Source organism: Anguilla anguilla, chromosome 15 (assembly GCF_013347855.1).
Source record: "Anguilla anguilla isolate fAngAng1 chromosome 15, fAngAng1.pri, whole genome shotgun sequence".
Taxonomy (NCBI): Eukaryota; Metazoa; Chordata; class Actinopteri; order Anguilliformes; family Anguillidae; genus Anguilla; species Anguilla anguilla.
In genome coordinates, this window is record NC_049215.1 from 26,164,734 (window position 1) to 26,186,976 (window position 22,243).

Here is a 22,243-nt window from a genome sequence, read left to right on the forward strand (position 1 = left end):
TCAGTGGGCTTGTGTATGAAACCTGGGACATGAAAAATTTGGGAGTTAGGAGACAACAGCAATAGAATCTGGTTTCGTATGACTAATATGATCCTTGGTTTTACCTATACAAAAGTACTTTTTGGATCTGTTCTGCAGATTATTTTTTTGGTCTATTAATTGTCCCATGCATTAAATGCTTGGTTTTTACCAAAGTCTAAAGGTACATTATTCACATACTGATTTTCTACATGGAAAATCCTTGTCTGTGTTTATCTGTGGGGACAACGAAAAGCATCATGATCTAAATGAGAGATCTTGTACAATCCCAGCGTATGTACTGAGCACCTGAGAATGAATGACAGCTTGAGAAATTATTGATACCCCCACGTGCTGTCAACGCTAGGACAGACAAGGTGCTGAAATGAACCTTGTCTCATGGGGCTGCAGCCCCCAGCCCTCCCCCCCCCCCCACACACCCCCACACTCTGTTGCCCTACCCACTGAAACAAGCATCTGCTTCTGACTTGTGGGTGGGCTCTGAGCATGCTCAGAAGGACTTTTCAGTACTGCTGCAGAGGTATTCTCTAGCTGAGGAGCAATCTGAATGAGGATATCATGTCACTCACTCCTTATCACTTTATGCACTGACAACAGCACGGACATGCCCACAGATACACTTACAGGCACACCCACAGGCACATCTACAGACACATCTACAGACACAACCAAATTTCCCCCTGGGGGTCAATGAAGTATCTATCTATCTATCTATCTATCTATCTATCTATCTATATATATATATATATATACATATCTGTCTATCTATCTACGTGGACACACCTGCACAGGCACTCATACGCAGACAGATTAGACCACAGTGGGGCCTCACATCACCTTCGGCTGCTTTTTAAGAGAATATTCTCAGATTTGGAGAGGGGATGATCAGTAATGGTTTAAACGTATTAGTTGGGGGGCGAAGTGTTTGGATGGAAGACGGAAACCCACAGATTCTGTGGCCTGTGGTGCTTTGGTTTTGTCATGAATTTGAGGAAATTTCCTGTTTGCCTGTGAGGCGTGAGTGCAACTGTCATTACCCAGCACCCCTCAGCTCCAGTTCCAGTCTTAGCCAGATCTGGGTTCAGATTCGCAGCGTTTAATGGAAACCAGGAACACGTCATGTAGGCTAGCCTCATTTCACGCAGGACATTTCTCTCACGATGCTTATTTCTGTCATAATGTTCGCCTAACATAGGGCTGCACAACCCTGTTCCTGGTAATCTACCATATTGTAGGTTTTCACTCCAGCCCTAACAAAGCACCCCTCATTCAACAGCTAGAGGTCTCTTTGAGCTGCTAATTAGTAGAATCAGGTGTGCTTTGTTAGGGTTGAAATAAATAGATCCCCAGGAGCAGATTTGGGCAGCCCCGGCCTATAACATTTGAAAATGAAAAAGGAGAAGAGGTACACTGTCGTGTAATATTCCTGTGGCATTTTGGGCTAAAAAGAGAAAGACACCTCTGTGTGAGCCCCTCCTCCTGCTCCATGGTGCCGCAGGCCCAGTCATGTCAATCAGACGAGGTGTCAGAGGTGAAGGCCCATCTTTCATTGGCAGGATGCGGGCCCGCTGGTGCCGTTTTTATTCGCTGAGACCCGGGCCCCGCCCACAGCCCCAGGCCCCCCCAGACCCTCCCAGCTTTCAGTGGGACCCCCCGTGTGCCTCTGTTATTTCAGGTGGGGGGATATCACTGACTGTTCTGCCCCTGTGTCTGTGTCTCAGGATGGACAGGGGTCAGTAGGCCGGAGCCCTGTCGTGTAGGTCTGGCTGGGGGCGTACTGCACCCACCACCATGTAGGTCTGAACAGGGCTGTCACAGAACCGTACAGGTATGAGGCTGGTGTATGAGGAGGCGGTACCACAGGTTTGGGGGTGGCGTAGAGGGTAAGCTTACCTTGTGGATATAAGGTGTGGGGAATGGGCAGAGGTGGAAAATCCATCTCCCCTGTGTTTTGTTCCAATTGTCTGAATTTGGTAATCAGCACAAGTATTCAGCTGGGTGGGGGGGGGGGGGGGGGTAGAACTAATTAGTGAAATCAGCTGGCTTGAATTCACGGGTGGGAGAAACACGTGGCAGGACTTTCCGTTTCTGACCCCTGGACTTCCCACCTGTGGGAATGGGAGGATTAGGAAAGCCGTGTAGGTACAGAGAGGCACTGGAGATTTTCTGTCTGCCGCAGCGCTCAACAGGAAGGCTTGTCATAAAGACGTGCGCTCCGGTCTTAAGGGAAGAGAGGAACTCAAAAGGGCAAAAGAGCTCTGCTTTCGGCCGGAGCTGAATGTCGTTATCACAGTCAACAAACGCGGCGTCTTTAGTTTGGAAAAGTAAATAACTAACGTGCCAGCTATTCCGAGCCGAAGGCTGAGTTTTTATTTGTTGACTCTGTGTGCGGGTCGTCCGGGCGTTCCACTGGCAGGGCGGGACGCTACGGCGTGTGTGTATTTGGGATAGCGTGTGGGAGCTCACGGTCCAGCGGCTGTGCTGAGAGAGGGCAGTGTGCAGCAGGGAAAGCGGCACACGTGCTCGGGGTTCCACACGATCTGTTTTTCCTGGTCCACGCTCTGTGGGACGCTGTCAGTCAGGGGCCTATGCTCCGCCCCCTTCAGCCTTCAGGATACAGGCGGCCCTGACGCTACGTAACCACGGTGATAGGCTGGAGGAGTCCACAGGGACCTGCTTATTATTTTCCTTTTTTAACCTATACTGTGCTTATTTATTACATTACATTTATATTGTATTTATTTATTAATATTGGCTGTTCTATATGTTGCTTTGGCAATATGAATATCGTTGTCCTGCCAATAAAGCAAATTGAAAATTGAAAAATTGAAAATATGAGGGAGAGACAGAGAAACAGAGAGAGAGAAAGAAACAAAAAAATCTAAATTCCAATTAGCAATCAGGATCTGGCTCAAAATGTTAGAATATATATTATTCCACTGTGTTAATGACATGTTCTATGTGTCATTATTAACTGTTTAATTATGAATGTGATTTGGCAACTGCAATTGCTTATATACAGTCATGCCAATAAAGCATTATTGAATTGAAAAATTGACAGAGAAACAGAGAGACAGGGAGAGGGACAGGCAGAGATAGAGAGTGAGCGACACTGAGAGATAGAGATGGAAACAAAGATGAGGGGAACAAGATAAATCAGCCCCCCTTTGAAGAGACAGAGAGGAAATTCCTTTAAACTGGCAGGAGGAGCAGGAGGAGGAGGAGGGGGAGAGGCGCTGGGCGACACACGCGTGGGTGGCCAGGAAACGGGGGCCAAGAGCCGCGAATCTAAGGAGGGGACCCACAGCCCGGGCGCTAATCAGAAATGCGCTACGTGAGCAAAGTTCACAGATGTGAGAAAATATCAGGAGAACTTTACCTATTACAGGGGCTCCGTTGCCTCGGGAAACAATAATGAATATGGAATGATATTTCTGCAAACACAACCAGATGCAAGAGGCAAAAAAAATCATGAGCAGATGTTGGCAAGGCAGTGATATGGGGGCACGGACCCTTTTTTTTTCTGGAGACGAGGAGAGATAGGGTGTTTGTGCCCCGAAAACATCTGTAACGCGATCCGCTTCACCGTATAATCTCATATATGGCCTCTCGCGCTGAATGAGGAATGGGACATTGAATTATGCAAGCGCCTGGGAAGGGTTTACGAACAGACCATACACAACAACACTCGATTGGACACGGATTACCGGACCAGAGGGGAATGCACTACTTCATATGGAGCCGATGCCAATGACTGAGGAATAAGGTCAACGGTACGTCCACAAGATTAGGATCTCGCAGACAAAAGGCTTGAAACACTGTTCAGGATTATGGATATTGGATAAGACAAACAGTTTTTTTTAAAAACTAAAACTAAGAATTCTGGGATATATGAAGCCATATGCAGTACTGATATCATGCATACACTTCTGGTGTCAGGGGTCATGGTCAGAAATATAATTTCTCCCACTAAAAACTTTGGACAGAGACTCTTGGGGTTTCCTCAACTGGAAGCACTAACCCACCCCCAGGGAAGGGCTGCAGTTTTTGGGGTACTTTAACATCAGGTCCATAGGATAGCATAAAGTACCCAATAGCCTTTACAAATCAGATACTCCTGTATCTAGTAGGAGACTAGAAAATCTAGATGGTCACAGAAGTTTGCGTCCTAGTACCAGCAACATTTTGTAACATATTACAAAATAAAAAAATGAATGCTGTGATTATACTTTAAGAACTATGTACTGAAAGAAAAGGGCTATAAAGTTTATTGTCTAAATCAACTGCATAAAATACCCACGGATAATACAAGGAAAATTACTTGCATTTAGCCATCGGCCTAGGCCTACAATTTCATTTTAAATGATGCCATACTAAAGGTAATGAGACTCTGTTACTGGGTTAAAAAAAGGTTCTCATATTTGGGACCATTGTATTAGAACATTATATTTGATTGCAGCTCTTCCTGATTTCAGGCTCTGGTGATGGTTTTCTAACCATGTTAAATGTACCTTCTGTGAGTTGCTTTGGCTGAAAGTATCTGCTAAACAGTTTGGCTGGGGCTTCTTGGCATGAAGTTCCTCTGGTAATTATAATGGGTTGACATGACTAAAAAAGATAAATCAGTGAGACTTCAGTGCCTGATTAGTAAATAGAGAATATGCCAGAAAATGAGCGACAATTAACTTCAGTTTCATAAGCAGAAGGAGGGACAGAGAGAGAAGTATGATCCTGTCATCACTGTGCTTTTCAAAAAAAGGGAGGGGGTGATCTAAGATGAATACACAGGAGAGTTCTACACTCCAGGAAACTTTACTGGGAGAACCTAACTTCATTTTTGCTCGCTTGCCACTGGTAGCACAAATGATTAATTATTAGTGAATTATTGATTAAAGATTAGGCTAACAAACAATTTACCTTCAAGTTATTTTTTTAATCCAGTGTTTACACTTTGTCCATTATAAAGTTTTGCAATGTTGATGCTAGTCCTCCACTATATAGATGAAATCCTACACAGTAAAATGTCCTGTGTTAATTCAACTGTGACAACTGTACCAGGGAGTCAAACATTTAAAAAAATTATTCGTATTCATATGACTCAGTTGGTTGTCAGGTAAATGGACTGCATTTATATAGCGCTTTTATCCAAAGCGCTTTACAATTAATGCCTCTCATTCGCCAGAGCAGTTAGGTGTCTTGCTCAAGGACACTTCGACATGCCCAGGGCGGGGTTTGAACCGGCAACCCTCCGACTGCCAGACAATCGGTCTTACCTCCTCTTGATGTGTTAAGCATCAGTCTGTCTTCACTCATCAAGATCCATGCACTAGTTAAAGTGTTACCCATATTAGTTTGAGCCATGCAGCCTGAATGGGTGAGCATATAGGCCTTTACACAAGGGAACAGAATGTCCTTGAGATGGCTCTTTTCAGGATAGGAGCAAATAGCATCCACAGCCTTTAACAGTCTGCCCCCTTGTGTGTAGGCCTGTATTTCACCCTGTACAACTGTGGGCAATGCGAGAAAAGTGTCACAGTATGACAGAAACATCACACATTGTTTATCTACCTTCAGCACATGTGCATATGATGACTGGATTTAGTAAACAGAAATGGTCTGCCCAAGCTGGAAAATGTGTGCATTGTTAAATATACGGTGCATAATCAGCAAAAGGTCTGTCTTTAATTTTTTGAGTGTGCGATTTGAATGTTGGAGTGAGGTGAGTGAGGTGAGATGGACTGACCATTTGCTGTCATGAGATAGCACTGCAGTGTTTTTCAGGATGGACGGATTCATTAAATATGCGCAGACAGTCCCAATCGATACTCCCACTGCGTTTGTCTCATTGGTGTGAGAGCAGAGATGTGGCGTTTCCAGAGGCCGGAATAAGATAGTTTAATTTTTGGAAGTTGGAACTCCTAGTTGGATCATGGGCCTCTCTGAAAATGTTTTTTCTATCTCACACACAAGATTTCTATACCAATAAAAACACAGATATCCATGTGGCTGAAGCGGCATACATTACACTGTATTGTAATACTGCAATTAACTTTAAAAAAGGAGATGCCAACCCTGAAAGCAATATCAAATTGTTTATGTTTCATACAGTGAAGAGATTCAAGGCTGGCGTCTTACAGACTATTTTCTCGCTACAGGTTTGAAAGTGTACTGGTACTGGCTAGAAATGCAGCAGCTTGGTTGGAAGTTTCTGGCACACTGGCAGGAGCTTGGCGGCATCTGACACAGGCAGGTGGTAATTGAAGATCACTGACATGTTTTCAATAATGTGTGGTAAATATGCTCTCAAAAATGAAAGGAAAACAATCATCAGCTTATGAAGCGAGCTGACAGCTTAAGCTCTTGGCATTCAGAAAAAAACATTAATGTGGTTAATTCTGCTGGGTACAATGCCAAAAGCCAGCCAGCCAACATAACCAACAAACCTAGCTAGCTAGCAAGCTTCACTCTGAACACACGGGGAAGGTTTAAGGCACATGCAAGAAAGCTAAATCTGCAGATAGTGTAACTCATCTTGAACAGAAATATGGAATTTAAAGTGAGAAACATTTTAGAATTCCACTAACTTGCAATGTGCTTAAAATTGTAACCAAGCTAAGGTTATGGCATGAAAAAACAGAATCTGTATAACTGCTAACTTAAAATGGTTCAATAACTAAAAATGCTTTTTAAAACACAGCATGTTGAAATCTGAAAAGCCAAATAATTTTTTTTCGCATTTTAATCACAAAGCTTTTCACACAATGGAGACGGGATGGAAATACAAAAGGCAACTAACGCACCATAGCCAAGAGTGTTTATGATTGGTCCAATCGGCAAGTTTGATGTCATCAGAAACTGGTGTCTTGGGTTTGATTCAGGGAATATATTCACAGCAGGAACATTGTTTCCACTAGAATTTGCACTCGGAGAGGGGCATTCCCATACGCTCCATACCATACCTGCGGTGTGTCATCCCTTCCAGTACCCTAAAAAAAATATGCTGTCACTGTTCCTGCAACTTTCTGGCAACTGGCAAAACACTGTGAAGCAACTGTAGCCATAAACCACTGTTATCCAATGACTGGAAATCAATTCCCACTATCACTGCATGTTGAAAGTGATTTTTTGCTGTGCGTAAAATCAACAAGTTGTGAACAAGTTTGCGAGGGAGATGCATAATGAATCAAAAACAATGGCATCTGCGCCTGCATACCAAACACGTGTTTTACTGTGTGCCTCCACACGCTGACAGATGCCTGTTAGTGGCTAACGGTGCTGGAAGCAGACTAAGATGAGCTGGGCAATCAGAAGCCGCTTGCATGTCTGCAGGATGCTGCTTCGCTTTCATTGGTCCCTCACTGGTGCTGTGCCTTTTACGACACGGCAAGAACCGTCCCTGGCCCCCTTTGAACATGCAGTTTGCCTTGTGCATCCATCTTGTGTTCTTCTTGGCCAGTAGCTTTGAGTTTCTCTGTAATTGACACACATAAATTGCACTCTTTATGACATGAACCAAGGCTTACGGTTTGTAACATTGTCGTTTTTCAGAACGCAAGACAGGTAGCTTTTTTTTTTTTTTGCTAGCAGTTGCCAACTTAATGCTGCCTCTTATTAAACTTACTGCATCTGTCAGAAAGCCAGCCTAGAAAAAAATGATGTTCCTATGGAATCTAATGAGAGCCTACTTATACAGCTTGTTTGATTATTGAAAATGGGAGCCTGTTAAAAGAAAATTAGGGTAGAGTAATACAAAGAACCATTCCAATAAACGATTAACATTAAAATTGGTCTATTTTGGCTTCACTTACCATTTCTTCTGAATTCTGAATAGCCTCCATTCCTGAAGGGTTCATATCCCTGAGGTTCTTCTGTGCAATTTATCAGAACACATTGGGCCCATTCGCACAGAACACCACACGCTCCAGTAAAGTATTTTCACTATAAAAAACAGATATTAACTTTTGTTAAATATGCTTGTATTTAGTCAATGTTTCCATGGTTCTGAATTGAAATGAATGAGGTGCTGTGGTGTCAAAATTTAACAAGGCACCTAAAAACAATTCCGCACAGTTATCAATTTGTCACGTGAGACAAATTTATTCTCTAGGTGAGCGAAATAATATAAATAACTTTGGGACATGTTGCTCCTGTGAGCTAAATTAAGGAAGACAAAGTGGGCTTTCTCGTGGTAGCAGTCCTGCCCAGGTGACCCTCCCTAGCCAGGAGAGAGCTGGAGAAGCTAATAGAGTGTTAACTCAAACAATGAGTCCCTCGGTGCCAGTAACAATGCTCAGTCTGTTAAGGCACAACAAGAACAGTAATTATTATTACGCTGTTCTACATTAGAGCACAATAATGCCCCCCCCCCCAATTTGCCTCTCTCTCTCTCCCTCTCTCTCTCTATCCCCCTTTCTCTCTCTCTCCCTCTCTCTATCCCCCGTTCTCTCTCTCTCTCCCTCTCTCGCTCTCTCTCCCTCTCTCTATCCCCCGTTCTCTCTCTCTCTCCCTCTCGCTCTCTCTTCCTCTCTCTCTCTCCCCCCTCTCTCTCTCTCTCTGTCTGTCTCTCTCTTCCTCTCTCTCTCTCCCCTCTCTCTCTCTCTCTCTCTCTCTCTCTCTCTCTCTCCCTCTCTCTCCTGAGTGATGTACGATCTGTACGCAGTTAGTTAAAGCTGCCTTTTTGGTGTGGAATGCACAGTCACCGCTGGCCGGTCTGTGTTGTGTTAGGGCCACGTCCCCGGAGATGCTGGAAAGGTGTACACTGGGGGGGGGGGGGGCACCGGAGCTGGCCCCCGTGTCACAGCGGTGCTTCATTACCGCGAATAACACCAGGAACGAGCTGTTGGTTTTCATTCGTTTTAATTTTCTCCAAATGTGCGCGCTGCACCGCAAACAGACCCCTTGCACAATGCTCTGAGGTGTGATGTGAGAGAGAAGCGTGCGAGAAATTATTTTTGGGCATGATGTCCAAGCAATTACAGGCCATATGTCCTTGTCTTTCAGTAAAATCTGTCAAATATAGGTGTATTTGTTGATCTACAGCACCATTACTTCAATTAAAACAGAAAATCTATTCGCAGACATGGCAATAGCATCTAATGTTATTGAAATATGTGAACTGTAGCTGTGCAGGAGACTATTTATTTCATTTAGGCCAATTTGTCTACAGAAACGGGAATGTTCCCATCCAGACTGCGGTAATCTGTGGTCCTTGAGGGCGATATCAGTCATCTTTGCCTCAGGGTCAGTGTTAGAGAAATTAATTACACACCTCATTCTGCACAGCTCCAAATTCATTTGCAGACATGTCCGCTAAAACCATTAAGGAACTTGACTCCGTAGGAGAGAGGGAAAGAGGAAATCTGGATTTGATTCGGGCCGTGTTAATTAATTACGGTGTGTTTAGGTGTCGCCAAAGAACTTTGATTCGTGCCAGGCTGCTTCACCAAACGGTTTCTCTCAAAACCGAGAGAGGCCGACCAAGCCGTCGTGATTTTCCTCTCAGCGAAAACCCCTGGAATGTCAGGGTTTTTTTAGACGTCTGCTTTTGTAACATGTCCAGTAAATTCCAGCGGCGTTGTATAAATGTCCCATGTTGCCTCGTGTTGGCTTACATTTGGACAGAATGTCTTATGTTTTTTAATTAAATGAAAGAAATATCTGCTCTTGTGTCTTGGTCCGTGTTCAAGTCAACAGCGATTCTCTGTGTGAGAGGAAATTGGTGGAATCTTTAGAGGGAGGCCTCGTTGTCATCGGTGGTTCTCAGTATTACCACCATAATTACATATCCATGAATTTATGAAGTGTGTGTGTGTGTGTGTGTGTGTGTTATTTCTGCTTCGTCCTTAGATTTTAATGTTTTTTCATTAGTCACCCCCAAGTCGTTTGTTTTCAAGAAAGGAAAAAGAAAAACACATTTCCTCCATGCTTTGAGGAACTTTTAAACAAAAGGCAAAGGCAAAATGGATATATCCAGTAATAAGTCTGCTCTGTCAGCATTGGGTATAACTTTTTTGTTTGTTTCAGCGGGTTTGACTTGGTACAAGGCGCAGATATTGAATTACTTTGGCCAAAATGGCAGACCATGATAGTGGCTTCGGGTTGATGATTCCGTCTTGAGAAACACAATGGCAAAAACGACTGATCACTGCCGCGGCTCATTTGTGGTCTTTAACTTGCGGCGACGCTAACTGCCTGCCATCACTTACGTGACCTTGCTATAATAAAAAATAATAAAAAATAAAAAGGAAAAAATTTAACTACTGTAATGTCATTGATTTTAACACATGACACCAAAGTGGAACTTTTCTCTTCATCCACCCACCTCCCACCCGCTACCCCCCCCCACCCCCCCGAGGAGTGATGAGCCCTGGAGCAGCGAGATTTCGCCTCGCTGGGCTCGGCCCGGCTGAGACCGGCGATTCCGAGACCGCGCTCCCCGGTTATTTTTGGATCCCTCTCTTACCTCCTCTGCCGGGAGCAGCGTTTTGAAGTGGCTCCAGCGCCATTAATCAGGCGGGGGGCCCCCGCGGCGGGCGTGGGCCCCGGGCCCCGGCAGCGCTGCGCTGCGTGTGTCTCCCTGTTTTTTTCCTCCGCGCGCAGCACAGTGTGAAGCGTAGAGGAACCTCATCAATCTCACCTGTCCCAGCTGTCACCCGCACATTTAATCAAACGCTCCGGTCCGTCTCCTCCTCCTCCCCCTGCCCCTCTTCCCTTCCCCAGGCTTCCCCCCTCGCTCCCTCTCTCTCTCTCTCTCTCTCCGTATCTCTCTGCCTTCACGTTCTCTCACTCTTTCATGCGCTCTTTCCTTCTGCCCTGTTCTCCTTTACAGATCTTTCACACTTTGCCTTAAGCGGTGCACCGTATGTTTTAAAGTAAAACAAACGCACCGGCCTGAATGAGGTGGGTTTGGGGTGGGGGGTGGGGGTTGGGGGGGAGCATCAAAATGAATTCCTGCTCGATGCTTTGCTGAAACGGCGCACTGTTGGTTGTCTACGTTAACAGGTCTTAGCACAAGGGAGCGCGGCACTGACGCCATTGGCTGAAACAGGCCTCCTTGGCGTTCAGCATGATGTCTGTTTTAATAGGGTGTGCGAGGTTAACTTGACAGAGAGTGCACACTGCACATAGTGTGTCTGATGCACAGCGGGAGGCTCCCAGTCAGGCTAACTATCGGGGGGGTTGGTGAAGGGAGGGGGAGGGGGAGGAGGGGGTTCGGGGGTCCGCCGCTCTTTGGGCCTCATTCCGGGCCTTTCCGCAGGGCCCTGACGGAGCTGACAGCCGCTGGTGCTGCGGGAGGTGGCGTTCAGACGTGTTGAAGTTGGCACGCTGGACCGAAACCACCGCCCGAGCTGGCCAGCCCCGCTCCCACTGCTGGAAGGCGTCGGCCCAGTACGGCACCTTTCACGTTGTCATTTACGAGGCTCTGATCCGATGCGCAGAGTAAGTGGCGCGTATGTGCGTTCTGCTATGTCCGCTTTACAAACGTTTCAAATAACAGTCTCTCAGGCTCCCGTTGTATTATACAGTATTTTTGTCAAAGTAGAAACGGCAACCCCCCTCTGTCTGGCATAAGAACACTCAACCTTCAAGTTCAGAGTCAAGTGCCCTGACTACTCCACTTCTTTTATTAATTTTACATTAATGTTACAATTGCATTTCACGTGTACATATTGCTGTCGTTACAAGAATATTTCCAATGATGAAGTATGAATGGGTTACATAATCCCTCATTTGGCACCGATTTCAAGTTACGGCTACTATACATTAGTTTAGAACTTTAGAAAGGGTCTGGAACCCAACAAACGATCTATTTTGTAAAGGGAATAATGGGGGTCACTGTATGTGGAAATTACATGCTAATATTGCCAAGGCTTAAGATTTGTATTGTCATTGTTCCAGTTAAATATTTTCTTTTTTATTTTGAATGATCAATAAGGTGTTACACTTGTATATTCTTAGGAATTGTATGTTTTTGTGGTGCAGATGGTGTTGTTCCTGTGACATGCGCTGTCTGCAGAATTTTTAAACAAACAGGGTTCAGGATTTTATATCCAGTCTGTTTTTTAAATACAGTGTTACATACACAATACTGGCCACGGCCCACGTCTGATACATTATTGTTCAGACGCCTTTATCTGTCTATGTTCCGTAGAAGCAGAACTAACTTGTAGTTAATTAACTACTTGCAGTGACCGCCTGTCCTAAAATTCCATGTGAATGTGCTTAAAGCGCATGTAAAGCTGACCCCTTGAGTGTGTGGCTGCTGCTCGCAATGTCATAAAAAATAATGTATACGCCATATGTTAGCGATGGATGAAAAGGTTTTCGTCACCTATCCACTGGTATAATACAACGGCGCTACGTCTGTCAGCGTTAAACACGAGACGGGAACACCCAGCGCTCGAGCCGCCGCTCCGTATCACAGACACTGGGCAAATGGGGAAACGGGAGGAAAAACGCCGCTGATGTTTAATGGTTTCCACAGGAACCGGTCATTCCTGCTAATTACAACCCATTAAATAATGCTACAAGGTCAAATGCGTTTGCATACCTCTGTAGTATAAATACGCACGGAGCGATTTGGGGGTACCCTGGCTGGTCCCAGAAGGCTGGCATTCCCCCAAAACGCGTATGTCCGCTGTCACGACGCCCAACGAGAATTGTTTAAGAGTGATTGTTCTCTCAGTCGGCTTCTGCATAAGAAATACAGCAGCTGTGGAAACTATTAAAAATATTGCTTTTTCTAACCGCAGGATTGACTTTGAGGAAGATGGTTGTCCGTAGTAATGCTTTACCGTCATTTAGTAGACGCTGTTATTCGGAGCGATTTACAATGCAAACACAAGCGTGAAGAGCAGCCATCAAAGTGTACCGATTCCCCAGGGGATGGGGGGCGTGGGAATTGAAGTCCCAAGAGAAACAGCAAGTATAAGAACTGCAGACCCCATTGACAACTTGTCAATGACCCTATTGAACATTAAATAGGTTATACAAACACGAGCACACAGTAAAATATTCAGTATTAACTCAGCTCTTATGAAGTACATGTGGTCCCTATATTAGAGCAACTCTGTTAGAGTTGAATTAACACTGGCCATTTCACTGTGTAGAACTACCCCAATGAGCATCAAACTACATTAATCCACTTCTGTCCTTAGTTGAGGACTATTTCCTTTATACATTCATTTTGTTTGCACGCATTGTACCATTGTACATGCAATAATAACAATAACACTACTACTACTACTACTACTACTACTAATAATAATAATAATAACATCTTAAAACTGAGAATGAAAAGTTAGAGGGAGACAGAATGCTTAGTACAGCACCTTTTCATTCTGCCTCATGTCACATTCAGTGCAGTGATCACCCTTGTCTAATGCGGCACTAAAATGTAAGAAACTAAAATGCATCATTTGATTTCAGTCTCCATCCAGTAAGAAGGCACTACTCACTTCAGAAGGCGGTTCCAGTGTTGTGATTGCCGCAGAAAACATGGTTTCTTCCTATCCAGAAAAGCAAACAACTTTCACTAACATTTTGACTATAATAAGTAACCTGTACTTGTTAAGAAGGGAGAGATCAAGGACAGTTTGCTTTTGAAGGGAACTAATTACAGCTGTTTTAAAATAAAAGGGTACTGTTACTGTCTCTGGTGAGCTATAATCAAGCATAAAGAGCCATTATACGCCATTTCAGATACGTCTCGCGTTGTCATGAAGGGATATAATCTAGAATTCATATTCGGAAGTTGTCGGTCGGCTGTAATCATTGTGAGAAAAAAAAAGTTTATATAAAGTTTAAAGTATACGGCATGCTGACATATATTTGGACAAAATTCTGTGGAATAATGTTGCCAAAAGTAAGTTAAAGTGGAATTTGATGTCTAAGGTTATTTATTTCATCAATGGCACATAAATGGCCTGTATTTAGAGAATCCTGTTTTTCAAGCTTCAGTGAAGGCCTCAAAGGGCTGAGGACAGGAATCAGAACCGTTCAGAGTATGCTCAGAGCATCAGAAAGAATGCTCAGAGTATCAGAAAGAATGTTCAGAGCATCAGAAAGAATGCTCAGAGTATCAGAAAGAATGCTCAGAGTATCAGAAAGAATGCTCAGAGCATCAGAAAGAATGTTCAGAGCATCAGAAAGAATGCTCAGAGTATCAGAAAGAATGCTCAGAGTATCAGAAAGAATGCTCAGAGCATCAGAAAGAATGCTCAGAGTATCAGAAAGAATGCTCAGAGTATCAGAAAGAATGTACAGAGCATCAGAAAGAATGCTCAGAGTATCAGAAAGAATGCTCAGAGTATCAGAAAAAATGGAAAGAATGGAATTTTTTCTGTCAGAACAGCCTGCCTGTTTGTGAGAGCTTTGTATTTCTTTGTTTACTAACCCCCTGGTTCTGCCTGAAATATACTCACCTCCTCAACCCCACCCCCACCTCCACCCTCACCCCCACCCCAATTCTCTGTCTGTCTGCTCACTGTCCCTCTAGTCTATCTTGAAGTAGTCTTCACCAGGAGGGAAGGAATCCCCATCTCTCTCTCTCTCTCTCTCTCTCTCTCTCTCTCTCTCTCTCTCTCTCTCTCTCTCTCTCTCTCTCTCTCTCTCTCTCTCCCTCTCCCTCTGTGTTGGCTGTCCCTCCGGTCTCTCCTGAGGTAAAGTGCGTCAGGCCTGCTGTGTTTGCTTTGCATGGGAGGGAGGAGCGGGGCCGCTGGGTCACATGAACAGTGTGTGCCATACGCAGCCTGTCGGAGTGCATAGCAGGACCTCTCCTGTTCATTTTGCTGCTCCAGGACCAAGCAGCACACTGTAATTTCATTCCCTCCCCCACCCACACCCCTACCCCCCACTACCATGGCAACCAAATTCTGTACTACACTAGACGTAGAACGCATGTCTACTAGGCTACAGCCTGCCCTGCAGAAGCACAAATATTCTACCAATGACCTAAAGCTAAACGGCAGTAATGGAACTCATTTATTTTTGATTGAAACTATCAACAAGTCAGCTCCATCTTATAAAAAACTATACAAATGACTGGAGTTTTAAAACTTGCTTTAAGCTTATATTTTTCCCTATGAATATATCCGTACAACACAAATATTGAGCTGTAAAGAGCATCATATCTTTGAGAAAATTTCAAGGGGTGTACAAAAATACTGACAGGAATTTCCTGTATTTCGACTCTCCAGAATCAATAAACCTCTTTAAAATGTCTGCTTTAGAATTTTTTTCACAATGTCACACCCCTTTGATACATAAAATAATGTATCCCAGGATGTTTTTGCCAGCTTCTTTTCTGAAATGATATTCTTTTCCAATGCAAGCCAAACTAGCCTTCTCACATGTTCCTACGTGTGGTCTGGAAGCCTGTGTGCTTGCCCACAGTCCATAGTTTATCTTGTTTGCTTTGAAAGTACACTCTCCTTGGTAAGACTGGCTATCGGTTAAGGCAAGCTGAGCCATCACCCACACGTGGCCCTGAAGCTAAGCCAGCAGTTATAGAATCTGAGGGCAGCCTTTTTTGAAGAAGAGAAATACAGGGAGAAAGCAGAACAGAGCCACAGAGCTGCAGAGCTTAATAATCCAATTTAAAAAGTGCTGGAGTGTGTTTTGGGCACCTGGTACACTGAGGAGGGGTGAACTGCCAGTTTTCCTGGCAGCTGCTGGCCTGGCTTCTGCTCCCCTTCAGCAGAATCCCAGCACCTTTACCCATATGTGCCTCGGACCGCATTTCCCAGCATGCACCGCCTTCACCCAAACCTGTGGAGAACTAATTTCAATGTCTGATTAATGCAACAAGCAGGGGGAAATGAGGCTCTGGATCTTAGTCAAATTGATAATTGTGCATAACCTGTGACTTTAAGCTACTCCATCTGTCCAGTGATGTCAGGGACCACGCCAAGCTGATTAATTTTACTGAAATTTGGTTATGACTCTTAGAATGGTGAGTTTATCATTTCTGCTGTGTGTTTCTGTGATCAACGTAGTGCAGAGATGTGGACTGGCATGTTAATGGACATCAGTCTCTTTTTCTCTCTCTCCTTCTGTCTCTCCCCCTTTTTCCTCTGTCAGACAGCTGGCCTTGGAGCGTTCGGCAGTCTATCTGTGTGAGCTGATTATGGCTTTCCTTGACTTATTCCTTCTGCAGACAGATGGCAAGAAGATTAATCACCATAAAACATTAATACGGCTTCTTTTTCTCAAGAAATAGACAGAGCACAACAGGACCGGCTGATGTAGAAAACACACCGCACTGTCCGTTCCCACCGGAATGCTGGGATGTAGATCATTCTCCTCCTATGAAAGCTGTCAAAATAAACAATGGCTAGCCTAGCTTTCCACCTAATTACGCATCACATCCTGTTTTATTTCTGATAGTTCAGAGACACCCACGCGGTTGACCACCAGAAGAGAAACACTGAAGCAGATGACTTTGCTTAAAAATAATATCTCACTTCCAACATGCATAAAGAGCACAGGGCTCCTCTCTAAGTTTCAACATTTTTGCAACACATTGTTTGCTTGTTATTTCTCAGGTCACATATTGAACTGATGTGTTCAGGTGGCCTGAGCCAGGTTCTTGGGGGACGGGGGACAGTATTGTAAGGAGTTATTTTGGAAATAAAGACCTTTGCATGCTGTATTGGCCTCCTCAGGTCAAAGCTGAATGCATAGATATTAAGTCAAGTTAATCAGAGCCCATCAATATCACTCTTGTGTTCCCCTCTCTTCTCAGGCACCTTGGCGCAGGTGTATCTCAATGGGGGGGCCTGCCCAAGTGTTCTGGGACTCTTCAGGACCTGCCTCCCATTCTGCCCCCAGGTCTCAGGAGCCTGCTCAGGAACCCCGCCTTTTTCCTCTATGTCAGTGGACTCCAGTCTGGTTCCTGGAGATCTATCGTCCTATAGGTTTTCACTCCAACCCCAACAAAGCACACTTCATTCAACAGCGAGAGAGCTCGTCAAGCTGCTAATTCGTAGAATCAAGTGTGCCATATTAGGGTTGGAGTGAAAATCTACGGGACAGTAGATCTCCAGGAACTGGGCTGGGAACCACTGCTCTATGTCATCTTCAAGCGGAAGTCTCAGAGAGCTTCAATCAGTGGTGAGTCACTTCCAGGTCCAGCAATCCTTAACCATGTTTATATAGGAGCCGTTGAAGTCTATCCTTGAAGTGATGGGAACATTATCTTTTACTCATGCCCAAAACACCCCCTGCCACCAGCACAGGTGTGTCCTAATTGCTTGGCCGATTGTTTGCAAACAGGTAAAATGGCTGTGCCCCAGCTGGTGTTTTAACTTACAACCTCTCAATTCCAACGTAATCATGCAACATTTCCACTGTATTGATTGCTGTAAGGTAGGGCTGCCCAACCCTGTTGCTGGAGAGCTACTGTCTTGTAGGTTTTCATTTCAACCCTAATTTACCACACCTAATTCTAATAATTATCTGCTCAATTAAATCTCTAGCTGTGTGCTTTTTTACAGTTATTGTGAAAAGATCTCCAGCAACAGGGTTGAGCAGCCAGGCTGTAAAGCCGTTCCTAGTTGTCTATCTCTTATAACTACCATAAACGAATACACACACAAGCACTGGTCAGCTTTGCAGTAAACACACAATCGCTCATCAGTTAATCCCCAAGTACAAATCGATGACATTGTGTGGTCTTCTGTGGTGCTTCATTAGAAGCACAAGGCCAGTGTTTACTTTTAGGGCTGAATTTCTCTGGGTGATGACAGAAGCAAATTCAGAGCGCTGCTGCCATTTTATCTGCTGGTCCATCTGTGTGGATTCCGCAGATTTTCCAGAATTGTATAAACCACGGTCTTCACCAAACATTTGCTTCAAAGAAGCCCACAGTGTCGCAGGTATAATAATAGATTTCCACGTGTGTAGTCATTGACAGGATCAGAGCGTGCAAATTTAACAAAATATTGGGTTTTTATAAAAACCCAGAGATGAACCACTTTGCAAATGATCTGTAATCAGGGGTGCTTTGTCTGTCTGTCTGTCTGTCTGGAAAACTCAAATATCTATTGCACTGCTGTGTTTGGTGATGTGGGGGGAGGGGAGGGGTTGAGGGGGGTGAGAATGTTATTTTTAAAATGTGGTTGATGCAACATTTCAAGATCACTGTGGTCCCCTTGGACCATAGAATTCTCACAGCATGATCCCCCCACTACACACACACACACTCAGACAGGCACACATGCACACATACACTCACAGTCACATATGCAAGCCACGGACGCACACACACACCTACACACACATACACTCATACACACACACTCAAATGTGCGCGCCATACACACTTACACACACACACTCACATGCACATGTGCACACTATAACACACACACATATGCACACGGACATCCACTTACTCACACACACACACACTCACATGTGCATGCCACACGCACACGCACGCACACACACACACACACACACACACTCAAGCATGCACACGCCACACACACACACACACACACACACAAGGCTATTTTTATTTCAGTTTAGCTTCATGCCGCATATCTTGGCAGTGCAGGGGACCTCCCCTAGAACCCAGCAGCCCTGGCCCACTCCATATGTGAAAATATAACTGGCACCCAAAGAAAACACTCGACTTCATTGAAAACGGTGACAAGCTGAAATCAATAGTGTCTGAAGTTTTGGGCTTCGCAGCTGAAGGGGTTTAGGGGGGCTACAGAAGACCCGAGGAGGCTGTTACTGGAACAGCGTCCAGAAGGGAACGGGGTTTCCTGGAATATTTTGGATGTCTTAGTCAATGGAAATCAGGGGGAAAATTTGAGTGAAAATAAACATTTTTTGCCTGAACGCATTTCTGCTTTCTACCTCTTGTTTGTTTTGTATCTCTGATACAGTCAGCCGCTAAGGGGAACATTCTTTGAATCCTATATCCAGTTTATATCTACATATTTTACAGAGTAGATTGCATTTTATATTCATATTTTCCTTGATATTACTTTTAACTTTCCTTGGCAGATACCCTTACCTGGTCTAACTTACTGTGCTTTCATCATGCAGTGTCAATATTTTTTTCACTGCTTAAATCATTCAGTGTATTGAGAAAGTTTAATTTAGCCAATAAATTGGTCAATGACACTAGCACCTTACTTGGAACTCAGTTGTCAAGCCCATTCCTATTGAGCAGAAGAGACAGTTACTTTGTGACTGCCTTAGATTATTATTGGGTCTGAAAAGGATTTTTTTTCAAGTCCAATGTTTCTTCAGCAGTCCACAGACAAATCCATAAAAGGACACTCACAAAAAGTTGGATCAAAATGGAAAAAGGATATGTGTTACAATAAGTTATGAAAAATATATTACCACATTGATGTTTAATAGTGTAAATATGAGGGTGGAGGATGTTCCCTGGGGCGTGACGAGTCCTCCTGACCGTTGAGCTCCATGCAGGGATCATGTCCGCAATACCGCTGAAGGCCAGATGGAGGTGCTGTGGAGCTTATTGTGCGAGTCATGTCAGCCTTATCCTGAAGTGAGCCCTCAAATAGGTGATTCTCTGAACAGCAGAGCTGCTCAACCCGATTCCTGGAGATCCCCTTTTCTGGTAGGTTTTCTCTCCAACCCTAACAAAGCACACCTCATTCAACAGCTAGAGATCTTGTTGAGCTGCTAATTACTAGAATCAGGTGTGCCAAATTGAAGGGTTGAAATGAAACCTACTGGACGGTAGACCTGCAGGATGAGGGTTGGTCAGCTGGGCTGTACAGGGAGACTTTTGCTGATTAAGACAGGAGGGGGAAATACGTCCTCTCTGTAACTCCGTTTCCAGATTCAAATGCTTCTGCACAAGTCCTTAGCTGTCAGGTCTGAAGATATCACTGTTTCTTGGTGGAAGAGCCATTATTTTGTGTTAGAATTTAAAAAATTTGTTTCTCTGATGGATTGTTGACCGATCTTACTCATCAAAAAGTGGCATTTACTTGATATCTGTTCTTGGAGAAGCTCAGTGATGTGAACCTCACATTTACAGACTGATTGGTCAACCAATGTCAGTCCAGAAGTAGCGTGCAGAGTTATGCTTCCTCATGATCAGGGTCTTTATTGCCACCGATGTAACTTTCCATTAATAAAAAATCTAAACGCCATCAAAAATAGATGAAGGAGCATATTGTAGCACTAATTAAGAATACAATTAATGAAATTCACCAGTGTTGGACATTAACCTAGCTAATGAACTGGCTTTGGTTCCCAGTATGTTGGAAAATTAGGGCAAATATTTGTGGAATCTATGGTACATTTGTTCCAGTTTTATGAATGTTATCATTGTACGTCATTTTTAAGTCACAAGGGACACTGCAGGAGTACTTTACAATGTTACTCAGTGTTGCTTTTAAAAATAAATCAGAATTTAAACTAATTAATTTTTTAAAAATTAATGCTTATTGGTTCATTTGCTCTAATGAGTCTAAGGTAATCTAAATTAATCTAGATAAAGTAAAATGTAGTCAAATTGAGAGTAGTCCATTAAAAAATAAAGTATAGGATTCCAATCAATAAGCTAATAATTTTTAAAATTGGAATATTTTAACATCCCTTCCAAAATAACAAACATGTATGTGTGTTTATGCTTGTGTGTGTGTGTGCGTGTGTGTGCACCCAATCGTACGTGTGGGCATCCGTGTGTGTGTCTGTGTGTGTGCGTGTGTGTGTGTGTTTTTGTTAGTTAAATACTGAATGGCTGTTCAGTATTGTATAATTTGTCCTGTGCTTCCTGGTCTGACAAAAAAGTTCGGACCCTATAGCTGGAGATATTGTTTATCCAAAAACATGGCCAAGTACAGTAAATAAATCCAGGGATTGAGGGTCAGGGTAACTGGACATTTCTCCAATCTAGAACAGGGGTGTCTTCAATCTAGGCACTGATAAGTAGAATCAGGTGTTGTACTGAGCTAAAACAAAAACCTGCACCCACATTAGCCATTTTTAGATTCAACTGGGCACCCCTGGTCTAGAATGCTCCTGTGTGTTCTTTTGGTCAGGTCCTCTGAAGGAGTCCATCCAGTATGTTGGTCCTCCTGTAGACCTCTGGAGCTGTTTACCAATGTTATTATTCTTTTGAATGCTACATTATTTAGTCCAAGATTCAGATGTTTGAGTGGCTGTTACAGCTTGTACAACTAATAGATAGTTTATCAATTGTGAATAGATTATTTAGGGTTTGCTTTGATGTCAGTCTCACATTTTCAGCGAAGGTAAAGTTGAATTCTTATTTTCTGGAGCGATTTTTGAGATGGAAATCTTCAGAGAGACAGCTATGGCCTGTGATGCTGATGAGAGGGATTCGTTCTGCGGGCCTTTTTGTGGTGCTGTGCACATTGAGCTGAGACCTGCTAGTCAGGAAGAGTCGGTTACAGCCGGCTATAAAAAAAAAAAAACAAGGACATATCAATGCTTGTTTTTCAGTGTTATGACATTCACACACAACCCGGCTTGCAGATGGCTGATTCAAAGGAGAATGAATGCGCGGATTAACCTGTGGGTCTTGAGCTTTATTTTTCCTTTTATTTTAAAGGCACCAAGAGAACATTAGGGGGGAAAAGCCAGTGAGAAATCCAGTGGCGTGTCAGAGCAAAGTGACTTTTCTGGGCAGGACAGAGAGTTATGACTCACGAAGCCAGATCTTGCAGCGAATGATCTGTTGTGATCTGACGCCATGAATGGTGTACTAGGACATGCAGTAGGAAGCACAGCAGCTCTTTTAAAGTGAAAATTTATTTGGGCTGGAGCCTCTCGGTAAGCCAAGTCGAGCTTTGTTGTTCCCATGTGGCCGCAACATGTCTTTTTGATGTTTACAAATTGTAGCACAATTTCAACAGAGCAATGCGAAGATGCGATATCAAACCCAGATAGCCCCACTTAGACTGGTTCATTTAAAGCTTTTTTTCTATGTACTGAATCTTTCCTGTTATTAATCACTCACCTCTAACACTTTACTGTTGTCAGTCACTTCACAGATGTGTTGTTTAATGTGATCTGTCGCTACACTGTGGCTTCAGTGTTTTTGGGGAAACAATGATTTTCAGTAAAATGGATTTCTGGTGTGACTGTTGGAAGAATTTTGTGCCAAAGTCACTGCCGTATTCAACAGTTTGTAATGGAATTCTGAAAGGCTTTCATTTCACTGTTCCACTGCACTTATTGAAAG

At 43.8% G+C, this 22,243-nt stretch overlaps 1 protein-coding gene across 1 annotated transcript in view; it reads left to right on the forward strand.

Annotated features, from left to right (window-relative positions):
* The first annotated feature begins 17,083 nt into the window (after positions 1–17,083).
* The window catches only part of tbx15 (T-box transcription factor 15), a 39,581-nt gene continuing 34,421 nt past the window's right edge, over positions 17,084–22,243 (forward strand). The window contains exon 1 of the mRNA XM_035392965.1: positions 17,084–17,151. The gene's annotated coding sequence lies outside the window, so the exon portion shown is untranslated. The remainder of the gene's footprint in view (positions 17,152–22,243) is intronic.